The 17257-nt window shown below is 37.7% G+C and overlaps 1 long non-coding RNA gene across 1 annotated transcript in view; it reads right to left on the bottom strand.

Annotated features, from left to right (window-relative positions):
- Positions 1-2105: 2105 nt before the first annotated feature.
- Positions 2106-17257, bottom strand: part of LOC106007812 (uncharacterized) — a 45124-nt gene continuing 29972 nt past the window's right edge. Inside the window, exons 2-3 of the long non-coding RNA XR_001182380.3 lie at positions 16152-16249; positions 2106-5269 (exon numbers count right to left, since the gene is read on the bottom strand). This is a non-coding gene — a long non-coding RNA (uncharacterized LOC106007812). The remainder of the gene's footprint in view (positions 5270-16151; positions 16250-17257) is intronic.

Genomic DNA, 17257 nt, shown 5'->3' with positions numbered 1-17257 from the left:
TTTGTTGTTTTAATTTTATGAAAAAAACTAAATTTCATAAAATATAATAAAAGTATAACAATAGTTGATACGCTACGTATCGTAATGTTAAAAGAAGTTGCTCTGAGTACAAGACATAGACTAAAAGATTCTCTTACAAAGAAGAAACAGATAATAACACAAAACTTTCTTTTCAGTGAACTAAAAATAAGTAGTAGTATAAATGAAACAAATTGGCATATCTATTAAGATATTTTTGAAACAACAGAGTAGGTGATTTTGGAATGATTTGAACTTCTCCATATTTCCTATTTATCTATCTTCTATTTCGGTCTTTATTTGTATCTCTCTCTCTCTCCCTCCCTCTCTCTCTGTCTTTCTCTCTCTGTCTCTCTCTCTCTCTCTCTCTCTCTCTATATATATATATATATATATATTGATCATATAAGAGAAGCCATGGGATGCTTAAGGTTATGTGTCTGTGTGTCTGACTTATTTAACTAAACAGTATGTACTCAAGTTGCATCTATTTACCTATGAATACCTTGTTTATCTTTATTTATGGCAGAGTGGTACTCCATTGTGTATAAATACCACATTTTCCTTATCTAGTCATCTTTTAATGCACATATACGCAAGATTAAGCTATTAAAAATTGTGCTGCCATAAACAGAGGTATGCATATTTATTTCTACCGTATATGTTGTTATTCATGCTTCTATTTGCTTTGAGTTTAATTTGCTCTTCTGGGTTTTTTTAAGTGTGAAAAGTTAAGGATTGAATTGAGATCCTTAGCATTTTCTTATATAGGCTTTTCAGCTATATATTTCCCTGTAAGCACTGTGCTACCTTATGTCAAAAATTTTAATATGTTGTATCTTCATTTTCATTCATCAAAATGTTTTAAAATTTCTCTTGTAATTTCTTTTTAACTCATTGATTATTTAGGTGTGCTTATTTTGTACATATCTAGAACTTACCCAATTTCATTCTGTTTCTGATTTCTAATGTAATGTTGTTGTAATCAGGTAATATATTTTCATTTAAATTAAAAAAAAAGATAATAATGTGATTTTTATGCATGATTCTGTTTATGTGCTGTATTGCATATGCCAATTTATGTATATTGAATTATCCTTGTTTCCTTATGATGAAAAGCATTTGATCATGGTGTATGATCTTATAAATATGTTGTTGTATTCTGTTTTGAAGAATACAACAACTGAGAATTTTTGCATGTATGTTCATCAAAGATACTGGTTATAGTTTTGTTGTTGTTGTTGATGATGATGATGGTGGTGGTGGTGTATCTGGTCTTGGTATCAGGGTAATACTGTCTTTGTAGAATAAATTTGGAAGTGTTTATTCCCTTTCTAATTCATAGAATAGATTGAGGAGCATTGGTGCTACTTCTTTAAAGGTCTGGTAAAATTCATCAGCAAATCCTTCTAGTCCTGCTCAGCTAAGTTTAGAATTGAGGATTTGAGAAGAACCTATACATTAAATAGACCTGTAAAATTTAGTGATAATTTGGCATCATTAATTTGAATACATTTATTGTGGTTAAACCTAAAATGTCCCTCACAAGCCTCATGTCTTTGGAAGATGATTGGATTGTGGGTGTGTTATACTCATCAGTGGTTTCATCCATTGATGAGTTGGGTAGCTGAATGTGCTATAAAGAGGTGAGGCCTGGTTGGAGGTGGGTCCCTGGGGGTGTGAACTGGAAAAGTGTATTCTGTTCCTGGTTCTTCTCTCTCTCTCTACTTTCTGGCTGCCACAGGTTGAACACCTTCTCCTCCACCATCCAGTTTCTGCCTTGGAGCCCACTGACCATGGAATGAAATAAATCTCTCCTCCTTTGAGTGTGTCAGGTATTTTGTCCCAGCATTGAGAAAATGACTCAGACAAGATTCAACATAGATTTTAGGATAAATAAAATTCATACTGACATTAACATTCTGAGAATCAAGTGAATAGGTGTCTCAAATTGCTCACAGGGGTTGTTCCAGTATCTGGAACTTTCAGTGCTGAAACAAGAACAGTTCTAGGAAAATTCTAGAAGAAAGATTTTTCAGTATAAGAAAGATGTACATATAAAAGCAAAGAAGTTAAATAGAATGATCTGATGTTAAATTTGGAATTATCAGTTGAGCTCACAATTTGATTTTCTTTTCAACAGAAGCCCTAAAAGAGGAATCAGTAAACTTTTTCTTAGGCTTTGCAGGCCATAGTCTCTGTCAAAACTATTCAGCTCTGGCACTGTAATATGAAAAGTTATATGGGTGTTCAGTTTTCAACTTCTGGCCTAAAGCGATAAAAAGAAATAGCAGTGAACATGCCTGAGAACCAGGTAATAGTCTCTAAATATCATTTCTCCTCTCAAAAAGCCTTACCTTTTTATAGAGAAGGCAGAATTCATGCATAGGGTAACAAATGTACAAGGGGATCCTGGATTACATGGTTGTGTCAAGATACAAAAATAATAGCAAAGGCTATTTGAATCATGCCAAAAAATATGAGCCAATATAGAAAAATTTAACTATCAAAAGAATAATGATTACTCTGTAATAAATTATTAATCTTGTCCAGAGAAAGACTTGGCCCTTTGCTTCAGTGCCTTGATGACAACCTGTAAGTCCATGGACTGTCCGGCCTGAGAAGAGGGACTGTTTGCCTGGATGCCTTGGGTCATGTCAGAGAGTCCATGCTAATAATGGGATTTGGGATGGGAGCTTTGACTTTGTGATATAAGCTTGACCTCTGGAGGCACCAAAGAAAAAGATACACAAAGCAGGTGGTTATGCATCTCTGCATGATGGGCCTTCAGTAAAATCTCTGCACACCAAGTCTCAGGTGCTCTTCCCTGATTGGTACCACTCCATGCATATTGTCACACATTCTGGGAAAATGAGCACTACCACAAAACTTCGGGAGGGGATGCTTGAAAGCTTTGTGCCTGCTATCTTCTGAACCATGCCCTAAATATGTCTTCCCCTATTGCTGATTTTAATCTATGTCCTTGTGTTGCAAAAAACCATAACCATGAGGAAAACAGCTCTGAGTTCTGGAAGGCCTTCCATTTAATTATTGAGGTATTCTTGGAGACATGTGAAATTATATATATATAATCTCCAAAATATTTCTCGTTGTATGAAAGAACCCATCTGCCACAATAGTGGACCACTAAATACTAACCCTTAATCTGAAAACAGGCAATTAAAAAAAAGAATTAATACTTTATTCTGCTTTCCCTGTGAAATTACACTTCGCAGTATAATATAATCTTATTTTACTAAGATTTTTTTCTATAAACTTCCATATAATAAATATAAAAGGGATAATAGATTATGAAAGTCACCATTTTGTGATATGTAATGAAATAAATGATGATTCAGGCAAAAAATGCCAATGAGTGAAAAATTAAGGTAAAATTTTGACAATGACTTGAACAAGAGAGAGGTTTTAGTTCCCGAATCCACCTACTAATTTGATGCCACAGAAATAGGCAACACAACTGTGAAGCATACTTTCAAAAGAAGTCGAACCTGAAAATCTTTATAATTCACTTCTATTTATGGTAATATAGCAGCAATAGAGAACATATCATGAGGAAGCAGACAAATCTAGTGTGTGGTGCATTTGCTGGAATATTTAGCCTGTTTCTTCATAAATCCTGGAAATTAAATCATAGAGTGGGGTGAAGATGGCTCTCAGTTAAAAAAGATTTATGAAACATGAAACCAATGCAACATGTATTTGCTTTGATAGAATTAAATACAAAAAATTACCTGCCATTGGGGAAATTTAAGTATTGATTGAATATTATGTGATACTGAGGTATGATTAAAAATAAATAGAGCTAAGAAGGAGAATAAAAAACTGTAGTTTCAAGGGAACTATGTTATAATCAAAGCACCCCATGGTTTCACTTAACTCTGTTCCCTAGAGTTGTTTTACTGCCAGGTTCATCATTCCTCAATTCCTAAGGGTCTTAAAAATACTATAACTTCATAAATTCCAAAGTTACATCTCAGACTTCCATTTTCAGATAAAAACAGTGTATAAACAGAACTACTAAATAGGTACAATATCTCTAAGTTTCAAACATTTTAAGATTTGCATCTTAACCTAGCTGAGAGAGTCAGTTTTTGTTTTAATCCACTAATAGGCAACCTGATCTTAGGGCAACGAGACACCAGGTAAATAATAAAAGACTCAGTGGGGCTGGGGATTTAGCTCAGTGGTTCTGCCACCTGCCTCGCAACTGCAAGGACCTGAGTTTGATCCCTGGCACCAAAAAAAAAAAAGACTCAGTGGATAAACATCCCAAATAATCCATTTTAAGGGTAACCCAAGACCACATATATACCATTATGGTTTATATCATGGGCTCAGAGGTGGAGCTTGTGCATAGGGATTGGATTATGGGGGCACCTACAGATGGGCTGGTGTTAGGAAGTGGGGTCTGGACAGCCTGGAAGGGTTTATCTCCCTCTCTGGCTTTGAACTTTTCTCTCAGCTTTTTGGCTGCCACAAAGTGAGAAGCTTTCCCTCTGCCATGCCTCTGTGCCATGTTGTTTTTTCTTGGAAGCCAGCTGACTATGGACTGAAATGTGAGCCAAAATAAACCTCTCCTCCTTTAGGATGTGAGTTTCAGGTATTGTGTCTCAGCAGTGAGAAAATGACTAAGACACACCCCCAAGCCCAGACCTTGGTGTGACTCACCCTTGAGCACTCACATGCCATTTCCCTTTTTTTTTTTTTTGGTGTGGGGCGGTATTGAGGATCAAACTTGGGTCCTTGAGCCTGCCGGGCGGTGGAACCACTGAGCTAAATCCCCAGCCCATCTTCCTTTGAGTGTGCACTGTCTTAACTGCCTAATAAATCTGCCTTTGCCTCTCACAGATGTATCCTAAAATTCTTTTCCATGAGGAATGTCAAGAATCTGTTTAGACCAAGTTGAGGTCCCCATTTCCTCTTTAGCAGGACCTCCTGGGACCCCGTATGGTGACAATACCAAGGAATTGTTGTTGGTTTGTATGTGTGTAGTGATATCATTGTGCTTATGTGAGTTAATTCCTAACTTTTGGAGACTGACACATATTGAAATATTACGTCTGAGCTTGAGAGATTATGTTTGGGGTCATTATATCAATGTGTGTGTTGAAACATTTTCACAAAAAATCCTCCCATACCAATATTCTTCTGATTCCATGTGACCTTTGAGAATAGTTGCACAGCACACAGCAACATCTTCAGTTTTTCACATGGGACTCTGTTCTTCCATCTGTGGAAATAAAAGCCTAATGCTATTTTTGTAGAACTTGACCATACCCCTCTGTCCACAGTTGATTGGACCAAGGATATTCTGTGGCCCAATAAAGGTTAATGAGAAACTTTTACTCAGGATTTTGGAGGACAGAAGAAAAAGGAGAGAGAGAAAGAGGAAAGAGGGAGACAAAGAAAAAGGAGGGGAAATGAAAATGGAAATGAGTTCTCTAGGAATGGTTATATAACAGGTACACTGGTAGCCATGGCCCAACATGCCGCCAGGAGAAAAGCACTGGTCCATAAAATGAAGAAAATCAACACATGGAAATAAGCTCAGTTGAGACAGGCCTACGTTTGTTTCCCTTGGGTTTTCATTTCCTGGATCCGGTGCTTTCTGTTGTCTAGCTATACTCTTGCTTGGCTTTCTTGCCATGTTAATGCATTTCCTGTTTGTTATACACTATTTGGCTTTTATTTCTGCTATTATCTATTAAAGATGTAAAATAAATACAACTGTGACAAAGACCAAGGAAGTATGAGGCCAAGTATGAGTCACATAGTTACAAGAGCATGAAGTCATGTAGAAACCAGACAGAGTGGATATCAACACCAGAAGGTTCAAGAGGATCACTGACCATGGCAGTATAGTGAATACTTGCACTGTATCTGTTAAAAGATGCTTCATGGTGCAAACAGTGTAGGGCCTTCTATTTAATTCCTACTGTCTTATTTTTGGAGATACCATCTTGTCTCCTGTAACAGAGCTAACCTACCACAACACCATCATTCACTGAAAATACTTCAAAGGGAGGGGAGGGAGGAGTAGGGTGTTGCCTCTGGACTTTCCATGTACCTAAGGGCAGACTTGACTGCATGAGAGTCAGTGTGATGCAGTAGCTCAGCATGAGGCCATGCAGTCAGACTTCCTGGAGTTGAACTCTGATTCCACCACTTAGTAACTAATGCAGATTGCTTAACTTTTGGTTCCTTTGTTTCCTAGAAAATGGAAATTATAATTATCACACAGCGTTGTTAAGATTAAATGAGGATATATACATAATGCACCTGGCTCATAGTTAGGGCCAAGTTTGGCATTGTTGTTTGTATGTGAGAGATTCCAGACGAGATAAGTCACTTCCCTTGTGTGGTAGGTATGTCTGAATGGAATGCCTGGACCTTGGGCAATCATACTAGGTCCACAACAGTGTTGGCCTGAGGGCAGGCAACCTGCTGAAATACAGTACAGAAAGACACAAAAGCATAAAACATAGAACAGAGATTAAGAGACATGATAGATACAGTGATCAGGATACAGATGCTTTGCTGGAGTTTCAGCTGGCAGAAAATGAAAATGAGACAACGGTGATATTAAAAGAAATAAAGATGGAGAACGTTTGTGATTGAGGAAGATGTCAAACCCTTAGAACAGGAAAGCAACATATTCCAAGAAAAAAATAATGAAAGAAAATCCATGCTAAAGTGCAGTTCAGTAAAACTGTGGAATTTCAAAGACAATGAAAAAATGTAAAAGACAAAGAAAAAAAAAGTTTTCTTTACTAGGAGCAACAGTTAGATTTCTGACATTTTACAAATAACAGTGGACGTTACAAGACAGTGTTATAATATTTACAGTGTGGTTAGAAGAGGTGACTCATTCTGCACAAAGTTATAATATTGTCATTATCTTACATGGTGAAAATTTAGCAATTTCTTATTGTTTTATGTTAGGGGCCTGGCTGAATAAATTATGGTACATTCACTTGGTCTATTTTTATGTGATCATCAAAAATAATGTGCATAAATGTTATTAACAACATTAGAAGATTCTTAGGATATAACTACACAAAAAAGTCTAAACAGAAATTATATAAGATTTTGATATCAAATTTCTACTTAAAAAAAAATTCAAAAGAGACTAGATCAGAAGATATAATTATGATGATTTTTCTTCTTTTGGAATCTCCCCTAGCTTTCAAATTGACTACAGTACACATGTGTTCCTTTTCTACCTTTTTTGTGATGCCCAGTTAAGTTTTATTTACATTATTTTTTTCTTCAATATAACTTGCAAATAAAATCATTTATATTTAAGATGTAGCCTGGGGATTTAGCTCAGTGGTTTCGCCGCCTGCTGCGCAAGCACAAGGACCCAAGTTCAATCCCTGGTACCAAAAAAAAAAAAAAAAAAAAAAGATGTATACCATAATGTTTTGAGATACACATGCATTGTGAAATTATTCCTATAATAAAGCTAATTAACATATCCTTCACCTCATGTACAGCAATTCTTAATTTCTTTTGCTTAGAAACATTTTATAATAACATAAGTCAAAAAATAATCTTAAAAATAAAAATGTGCTCAGCATCTCACTTCTAGAGACAGATTCAAACCATCCAGTGAACACCATTCTAGATGATTTCTTGTTATCTATATATAAGCACATTTTTGAAAATAAAAAATTGACAATGCCGTATGTTCTGTTTTATAATCTACTTACTCTCACTCAACAGAATTTACTGGACCCCTTTTCACCTCCATAAAGTCAACATCATCATCTCTTAATGATATCATTAATAGCTCTTGTTTCCATTCCCCCTTTACCCTCCCACACATCCCTCCTGCTCCTCTTTATTCCTTTCCATTTGTCTAATAATAGTCTCCCTTATACTTTCATGTCATATATTTACATTCCATATATTAGTGAAAATACACAATACAGTACTTCTTTTCTGAATCTATCTTGTTTCTCTCATCATGACAGTCTCCAGCTCCATCCATTTTTCTGCAAATGACATGATTTCATTCTTCTTTATGGTTGAATAATACTTCCTTGTGTATATTTATCATGTTTTCTTTATTCATCTTTTGATGGACACCTAGTCTGATTCCACATCTTGACTATTGTGAATTGTGCCACAATAAACATGAGTATGCAGTTATTTCTGCAGTATGGTAATTTTTAACTCTTTTGGGTAAATACTAAGGAGTGGTATAGCTGGGTCATATGGTAGTTCTAATTTTAGGTTTTTGAGAAACCTTGGCACTGATTTCCTTAGTAGCTACACTAATTTACATTCCAATACTGTAAAAAGAGTTCTTCCTCCTGCTTCTGCATCTTTGCCAGCATTCATTATATTTTTTAAAAATTCTTGATGATAGCCATTCTCACTGGGATAAGATAGATTCTCAGTGTACTTTTGATTTATATTTCCCTAATGGATAAAAATGTTGAATATTTTTTCATATACTTATTGGCAATTTGTACTTCTTTTTTTTGGTACTGGGGACCAAACTCAGGACCTTGTGCTTGTGAGGCAGGCGGTGGAACCACTGAGTTAAATCCCCAGCCCAATTTGTACTTCCTTTGAGAAGTGTATGCACAATACATTTGTCTACTTATTGATTGAACTACTTTTTTGGTGATTTTTTTGAATGCTTTAGTCTAGATATTAATCCTCAATGAAAAGTGTAGCTGGCAAAATTTTTTCTCGCATTCTGTAGGCTGTCTCTTCACTGTACTTGTTGTTTCCTTTGTTGCGCAAAATTGTAATTTGATGTAGTTTCTTTTGTTCATTCTTGCTATTTTTTTCTTGAACTATTGAAGTCCCATTCAGGAAGTCTTTACCCTATGTTTTGTTGTAGCAATTTCAAAATTTTTAGTCATATGCCTAGGTTTTTGATCCATTTTGAATTGACTTTTGTACAGGGTAAGAGATAGGGATCTACTTTTCAGTCTTTTATATATATTCAGTTTTCCCAGTGCTATTTGTTAAAGAGACTCTCTGTTCTTTAACATATGTTTTTGGCACCAAGAATCAGATGATTGTAATGGTATGAGTTTGTTTCTGTGTCCTGTATTCTATTTCACTGAGCTATGTGTCTTTTTTTTTTTTTTTTTGCGCCAGTACCATGTTATTTTTGTTACTGTAGCTTTGTAGTATAGTTTGAAATATCAGGTATTGGATGTTTCCACCACTGCATTTTTTACTCAGGATTGCTTTGGCTATTCTGAGTCTTTTGTTTTCATATGAATTTTAGAATTTTTTTTCTAGTTCTGTAAAGAATGTCATTGGGATTTTGATGGTAATTGCACTGAGTCTATAGATTGCTTTTGGTAATATGACCACATTAACAATATGAATTCTGCCAATCCATGAACATGGAAAGTCTTTCTATCCTGTCTTCCTACATTTTTTCTTCAGAGTTCTGAAATTTTTTCTGTAGAATTCTTTTACCTCTTTGGTTAAATTGATCCCCAAGTATTTCACTACTTTGAAGCCTCTATGAATGAAATTATTTTCCTGATTTCTTTTTTAGATAGTCTTTCACTGGTATACCAAAAAGTAATTGATTTTTTAAATGTTGATTTTGTATCCTGTACATGTGTTCATCTTTAAAAACCTTCCCAAAGCATCTTTTTTAAAGTACCCATAATAGAAATAGCATATTATGTATTAATCCTGTTAGACTAATGGAAAATGTAAATGTATCTGTTTCTCCCTTAGTCATATATCATGTAACATTAACTATAATATTTTTAAATTATTTATAGATTTATATATCCTATGTTTAACATTAAAACTATGTGGATAGAACCCTTTTTGTTGCTTGCTATAACATAAATCAAATAAACTGAATTTATATATGTGGAGCTTGAGGTTTTCTTGGTGAGTCTTTTTGGTCCTTAAGATATCAGTAGGTGTTGGTTGGACCTCAGTTGAGAGCAACTCTGGATGTGACAATCTCCAGAAATCTGTATCTTCATTGAAGAATGAGATCTCTGCAGAGCTCACCACCCCTGTCAATTGTTGGCCTGAAATTTTCAGTGGTACTGATAGGGAAAAGTTTTAAAGAAAGGTTAGCAGATTAGCTATTAAAGTAGTTGTGAAAGCAAACTAGGTAGTGTATCCCTTTAAAAGCTTGCCTTGGCCCGTTGCTTTTGTTGTTTAAAGTGAAGGTTATATAGCTCCTTTGATCTGTAGCTCCACTGTAGATAACATCCTAGCTCTGATGAATAAAGTGGGAATCCTTGAACAAACTTATGATGTATGTGCCTTAATGGCCATGTGTTTAGGACTGTAATCAGTGACAGAAACCACCTGTGTCTAACCATTAAACAGGAATTGGAACTTTATTTACTTAACAAAGACCACTAGGGATGAGATAATGACTGACAAAGGTATAAAAGGTGATGGACAAAGAACACAGCTCATGGACTTGGACCAGACCAGTTTCTGGCAGTCCTGCCTGCTCGAGAGTAAATTTGTTTTTTTACCCAACTTCTGTGTCTCTGTGCATTTCTTTCTTCGATTCCAAAACAGTACCTGAAAGGCCAGCCTGTAGCTCTGACCTTGCCATCTTTATGAGAGTGCTAAACTCTCTGAAAAGTTTTGGGCTTATAAGTACATAGTAAGAGTCGGACATATTATTTTTGGTGTTTAACTGCTGACAACTTAAGCCCCACCCCACCCTCTTTTCTTTATGCCCAATTGGAGAGGCTGACTGAGCTGTAAAGAAAGCCTGAGTATCCCCTCTTTTGTCGCTGGCAAAAATTCAAAACATACAAGCCCCTGTCTGAACACAGGAACACTCACATCAACCCTTCTCTGACTTATACCAGATCCCCTAGCCAGTCTCCTTTTGCTGTTCTCTGAATCCATTTTCAGTCCCATTCAAGAGACTTGTCCTGCTTTACCTGGAGAGTCTCACTTACTGAACAATAACCCTTTTCATATGCTCTCATGTGGATCGTTAATCTTGACATTCACATCAAATTTGGGGTGGAGTTCCATCCTCTTCCTCTAAAGTGACCACAACCAAGTGACCAGCAAACGTAGGTGCTGTACGTGTGTCTGTGAGCCTATAGATGCACGATCATCAGCATCTCATGGAAAATCTTCTGTTCTGATGCTCATACTGAAGTTTTTATTTTTACTTAAACTTTAAAAGATCACTTGGAAGAAATAAGATTAAATGTGCATATGTGTAATATTATTTATGTATCTTATGTTTATCCATAACATAACACAAGATGGGAAACCCCAAACAATAAAAATTATGTCAGCCAGTAAACTAGTACAATATTTGAAAAACAGTATAATTCTGTAAATGCATGTAAAATTGGAATGTACAGACCTCTGACCAAAAATCTCTACAATTTTAATATAAAGAATGTGTGGGTAAATTTTCAAATAGGTATAAAAATTATTATTGTTACAGTATCGAGAAAAAGATATAATGTAGTTTTACATAAATTGCTATATCCAATCAATAGAACACTATGCAATCATATAAAGATTATGAGTATATGCTATCATGAATGCAGAAAGATGCCCATGATATAGTTTGAGCTTAAAAAGACTGGATATCAGCAATTCAGATGGTTCTATCTATACATGTGTGTATGTGTATGTGTGTGTGTGTGTGCCTATGAGTATATATGCACAGGGGAAAATCCAGAAAGAACTTTGTCAAAATAATGATAATTTCTGAATGGTGAGATTTTGGAGAGTTTCTGCTTTCTTCTATATGCCTGTATTATTTGATTTTGTACAATGAACTTGCATAAATGAAAGGCCCAAGTTCTGATATCTAGAGACTTTATAACAGGATCTTAAAGCTGGAAGCCACTCTCATCACATCTCCCAACTGGTTCCATGGTTGCCATTATCTTCCCTGCGAGGATAAGCAGGAGGGTAGGATTCTAGTCCCTCTCACCTGCAGCCTTCTGATGGCTACAGAAAGTCCCTCTTTTCCTTTCACAGCCATATATAAACCCTTTCCAGCTCCTAATAACTACCCCATATTGACTCTACTATTGACAAAGGCAGACTCATTTTTAATTTCCCAACATTCACAAAGTCACACTACACAGATGACATTTCACACATTGGGATTTTCTAGAAGCTCCATCATCTTTTAAGATGAGATACCATTTCCTGTCCACACTTACCATATGGCTCTGTGGTCAGTGCAACAAGCCACTAGGCAAAACCTGTGACTTCCTTCCTTTATTTCAAAGCATAGAAGTTGCCATATTGACATTCATTCTAACACAGCAAAGAAGAAAGGGCTGTTCAACTCTAGCAAGCAAAATGACAGATTCTGCATATCAAAGTCCACTGCCAAGCTCCAAATCCTCAGCTTCCCTGCTTGGGCGCTTTATAATGTGGTTCCAAGGCAGCTACTTTGAGTTTAAGAGGTAGGGTAGGAAGAAAAGGAGAGGAGGAGGAAGAAGAAGAGAAGGAGAACACAGAGTAAAGGTAGACTGACTTCTCTCAGTTAGAAAATAATTATCAGGTTTAATAATCAAATCAGCATAAAGACATTGATCCTTATTAAAACAAAACCTGCTATAAAATACGTTATACTTCCTGAGCATGGTAGTACATGCCTGTGGTAGTGCACTCTGGGAGGCTGAGTTAGAAGTTCAAGCCTAGCTTGAGCAACTTAGTAAATTAGTGAGATACTATCTCAAAAATTTAAAAAAGTTAAAGGACTAGGGTTGTAGCTCACTGTGAAGGACATGGGTTCAATGCCTAGTACCCCCCCCCCCCCCGCAAAAAAAGAGGTTTCAGCTATTGGAGGAACTTTTAATATGAACTGAGTATTTTATAATACCAATGAATTATTTTTATGCTTTTAGTTTGTGACAATGGTACTGCGGTTATGTAAGATATATATGTGTATGTATATTTGCACATGTATTTCAATATAAGCATGTACTGATATGTGGAGGCATGGAGGCATGATATTTGAGATTTGCATTAAGTACTTGAACAAGAATAAAGAAAGAAAATACAGGAAAATTAGAGTAGCAAAAGCAGTGATTATTATTAAATCTGGGTGGTAGGTGTCTTGGGAATTCTGGTATCATTATTTCAACTTCAGTTGAAAATTTCTTTAAAAAGTCTTAGACTCTTGCATTTAGTTGTTGAGGGTGGCTTTCACTTTGCAAGAATACCCTCAATTTCTCACAGTTTGGGAAGTGGAAATAAAGCAGCCAAATAAACACAACATGACTTTGTTGCCCTAACCACAGTCTCTTGTGCATGAATATGTGTTGGAAAAAGGGAAGGGGGCAGGAGAGAACAAGAAGAGGGAGGAGGAGCAGGAAAGAGGGAGAAGAAGAAGGGGCGGGGTGAGTAGAAAGGAAAGGGAGAGACAAAAGTGAAGGGAAGGGAAAGGAAGAGAAAGGAAGGGAAAGGAAGGAGAGGAGAGTTAAGAAGAGAGGACGGGGAGGGGAGGAGATGAAAGGAGAGTGAAGGAGAGCAGAGGAGAGAGGGAGACAGAGAAAATGATCTTGGGATGTGGCTGGCCCTGTTACAGCTGTGTAGTGCAGACCGTGCTGTACTGGTTGTGAGAGGGAGATAGCAGATTCAGGAAGAAAAGAATGGATGACATGGAGAACAGAGGCAAAAGGCAGAGTCCTCCTCGCTTTCCCCTTGGCTTTCCTTTTCTAGATCCAGTGCTTTCCAAGTCCTAGCTGCACCCCTGCCCTTGGCTGTTCATTCTTATAGCTCATCTCATTCCCATCATCAGTTAGGTTTTATTGGGTTTCCTTAAATAATAGCTGCGATAGGTCATGAATTACGCTTTCTGTAGCAAAGTCTGCTGTCAAGTACAAAGAAGCACTGGGCCAAACATGAATTACATACTGAAATGGTCAGAAATCGTGTAGATATTAGACATTGTGGGGTCAAAGTCAGATAACACAAGGTCTTACAGTGCCAATGGTGCTGGGAGAATTTTGTTTGGTTTTGGTTTTTTTGGTACCGGGGATCGAACTCGGGTCCTTGTGCTTGCAAGGCAGGTGGGAGATCCACTGAGCTAAATCCCCAGCCCAGAGAATTTTGTTGCTTAGGGCATGTACTACACTTCTTCAAAAAGTGCATTGTTGGGAAAACTCTGGTAGAGTGGTCTAGTTAAATCTTATCACTTATTTGGAGGTGGCAGTACGGTGGTAGTTTTGTTCCTTATTCTTTGTAAACTATTCAGGTATACTTTGTGTCATAGATAGAAGAATCTAAACTTTTTTTAAACAGCTAGCCAACTGTATCAGAACCATTTGTTAAGCACGTAATATTTTAAACTATTTATGACTTAAAGGACAGATGCTGAGCCAAGTGTCTGAGCCAATGGGAAAAAAATAGCAGGAAGTGATTAGCAATTGTGACCAGCATGGGGTACTAACAGAGATTCAGCTGTTAGCTGTCTGCATTGTGGAACAGAACCCACAGCTGTCTTCCACCTCCCTCTTAACTCCTTGAAATCTTAAAGCAAACCCAGTGGGTTGTGTCATCCGTGGCCTTTTGCCTCAGGTCCTTCTCCTCCTCCTGCTTCTCCAGTCATGAGAAGGTGAGTGAGCCAAGTGCTTCCCTCCTGAAGCTTGAACCGGGTGGTGGTTTCTACTACCCAGCAAGACCTTTCCCAGAACTGAGGCCCCAATGGTAGAGAGATTGGGGCACAAACAGAAAGAAGTAGAGAGATTCTATGACATGAGAGAAAAGGACTAGAGGGTGACAAAGGAAAAGGAAGAGAACAAGAAAAACCTAAGGTACATTCCATGTTTCCTTAAAAATAAGAACTTACTAGAAAAAAACCCCAGCCTGATCAGCTTATGTTGCCTTACCTCTCATTACAAACTAGCCACGGAGCAAGGGAATAGTGAGATATAATCTTCTGTGTAACAGTGGCCACCACCATGGTAGCGACTAGCTAGGCCTGGTTCTGGTTAGGTCAGTCAGGTTAGGTCTTATTTTCCAGAAAACATGGTAGAACAATGCCACTGTGAATGCTAATGTTAAAAGAAATATGAATGGCTTTGTATTTTTGCTCCCTTGTTTTATAAAGAAAAAGAAGAATCTGGAGAAATCAACAGGCTTCTCCAAGGTGCACATCTCAATAGAGCAGGATCAGGACTAAGAAGCAGGTGTCCTGTCAGCCTCCTGGGGTTCTTATACCCTATACCAGTGATGGTGAACCTTTTAGAGACCAAGTACCCAAACTACAATCCAAAATCCACTTATTCATCTCAAAGTGCCAACACTGCAATTAAACCCGAATACTGACCAACTACTCCAAAGCTCTGACAAGCCTTGGCTAATGAGTCCAGGATCATGACATGATTATCTGGTGCCTTTCCAAGCATGCATATGTCCCCTGTGTGTGCTGTTATCTGATGCTGGGGTGCTGGTGTGGTGCTAGGGCAACTTGGCTTACGTGCTGACTGTGAGAGTTCTGCGGGCCCGCTGTGGTACACGTGACCTAGGTTCACCACTACTCCCCTCATTGAGACATCTGAACTGGAAAGGTATTGAAATCTCAGTTATGGAGAGGTGAAGCATTCAGAAAATAAGAAATCATGAGTTTTTAGATTTAGGACTAAGGAAAAAGAGGGCTCAAGTATCTGTGTTCTCTGGGGTTTCCATTTTGGCCTTCTAGGTCAATACCCCTCAGGGAATACAAACCCTGGGAAGGGGAAGAGTGACTTCACTGGAAGGAAATGTGAAGTGATCCCCATAGATCCTAATAAGAAGGAGATTTTAAGGATTTCTCACAGTACTAGTAGTCACAGTACCATTGCTAATACCTGCTTATATTCATCTTCTTCTTTTTCTTTCTTTTTTTCTTTTTGGACTGAGGATTGAACCAATGGTCTTTACACTGAGCTAAATCCATAGTCCTTTCTTATTTTTTTGATTTTCAGATTGGGTCTCCTTAAGTCACTAAGTTGCTCAGGCTGGATCAAAGTCGTCTTCCGGCCTCACCCTCCCAGAATGCACCACCACACTTGGCTCTATGTTTAATATTCTTGGGTCTCCAATGTGGGAAATCTATGACTGATTCGAAGATCAGGGGATGGCACAGTTGTCAACAACAATTTTGTAATCTTTACCTTCTGATCTATAGGGAATGCAATTTCACAAAGTAGCTCAACTTCATTGGTAGTGAATGGTATTCTGGAGGAGTCAGTAATTCTTCTCCTGAAGTTTCCTGCAGGAGAAAAGTTCAAGGTTATCATCCAGCATTACAATGACATGTTTATCACCTTCATGCCACAAACTGAACTTGGAAACTTATAGTTCCTGAGGCCAAATCCCAAATGGAGAGAGCAAATGAGTTTCACTTGGTCCTACTCCTTGTATCTCAGCAATCTGACGATGGCAGACAGGATCTTGTATAGCCATGATAAATACAGAAAGCTTTCAGGTGCTCTCTAGTTATACTCTGAGGATCTTCAATGAGTCAGGCCATAAGAGATCAGGTGACTACCACTAAGGGTGTGTGGGGGTGGCCAATGAGCTTCAGGGGCCAGATAACCCTTGGTGAATGTGGTCCCTTAGTTTTACTCTTTTGGCCAGTGCAGAACCCTTCCCAGGTAGTGTCCTCAGTAACTCATGGAGCCTTCCTGATCTGCATCAGGCCTACACCTGCACTCACATCCTATTATCAGTGCAGCTCCATTTCCATACTTACTGGGCCCTTCTGCTTTCTCCAGCACCTCTAGAAAATGCTTTGAGCAGCTTTAAAGGGAGCTGAGAAAAGCAAAAAGCATCCTCTTCCACTGGCATAAACATGCTCTGTACTCTGGTTCTACTTCCTCTCTTTCAGGTTCAGAGGCAGCTGAAGGCACCTATCACCTGGTGAAATAGATTTTCCTGGGGAAGGGGCTTTTTTCCTTGTGTTTCTGGAGGTTCTAGGAACCTGGCACATCCAAACACAGGGGCTCAACAAACCCCTTAGTGTAAGGACCACTGAAGTCCCCAGAACTTTGCAGTAAGAGGCCACTAGAGTCCCCAGGAAACCCAGGCTGTGTCCAGTTGAGGTCACTACTTTTTTGTGGCTCAATGGAATTGCTTTTATTGAACTATATTTTTTTTTCAAGGTGTGGTACTATGGACTATCAAAGGCCACTTGGAGAAAATGTTGTATCTTTTCATTTGTGAGCCTATGTGCATATACTTACATAAGAATGAGGCAGTTTGGGCAAGAAGAGCTAAA

The sequence above is a fragment of the Heterocephalus glaber genome, unplaced genomic scaffold (genome assembly GCF_053883595.1).
Source record: "Heterocephalus glaber isolate CG9 unplaced genomic scaffold, H.glaber_assembly_v1.0 deba00001561, whole genome shotgun sequence".
Taxonomy (NCBI): domain Eukaryota; kingdom Metazoa; phylum Chordata; class Mammalia; order Rodentia; family Bathyergidae; genus Heterocephalus; species Heterocephalus glaber.
Note: the sequence above shows the minus strand (reverse complement) of the source record. Positions and strands in the feature narration are given on the sequence as shown.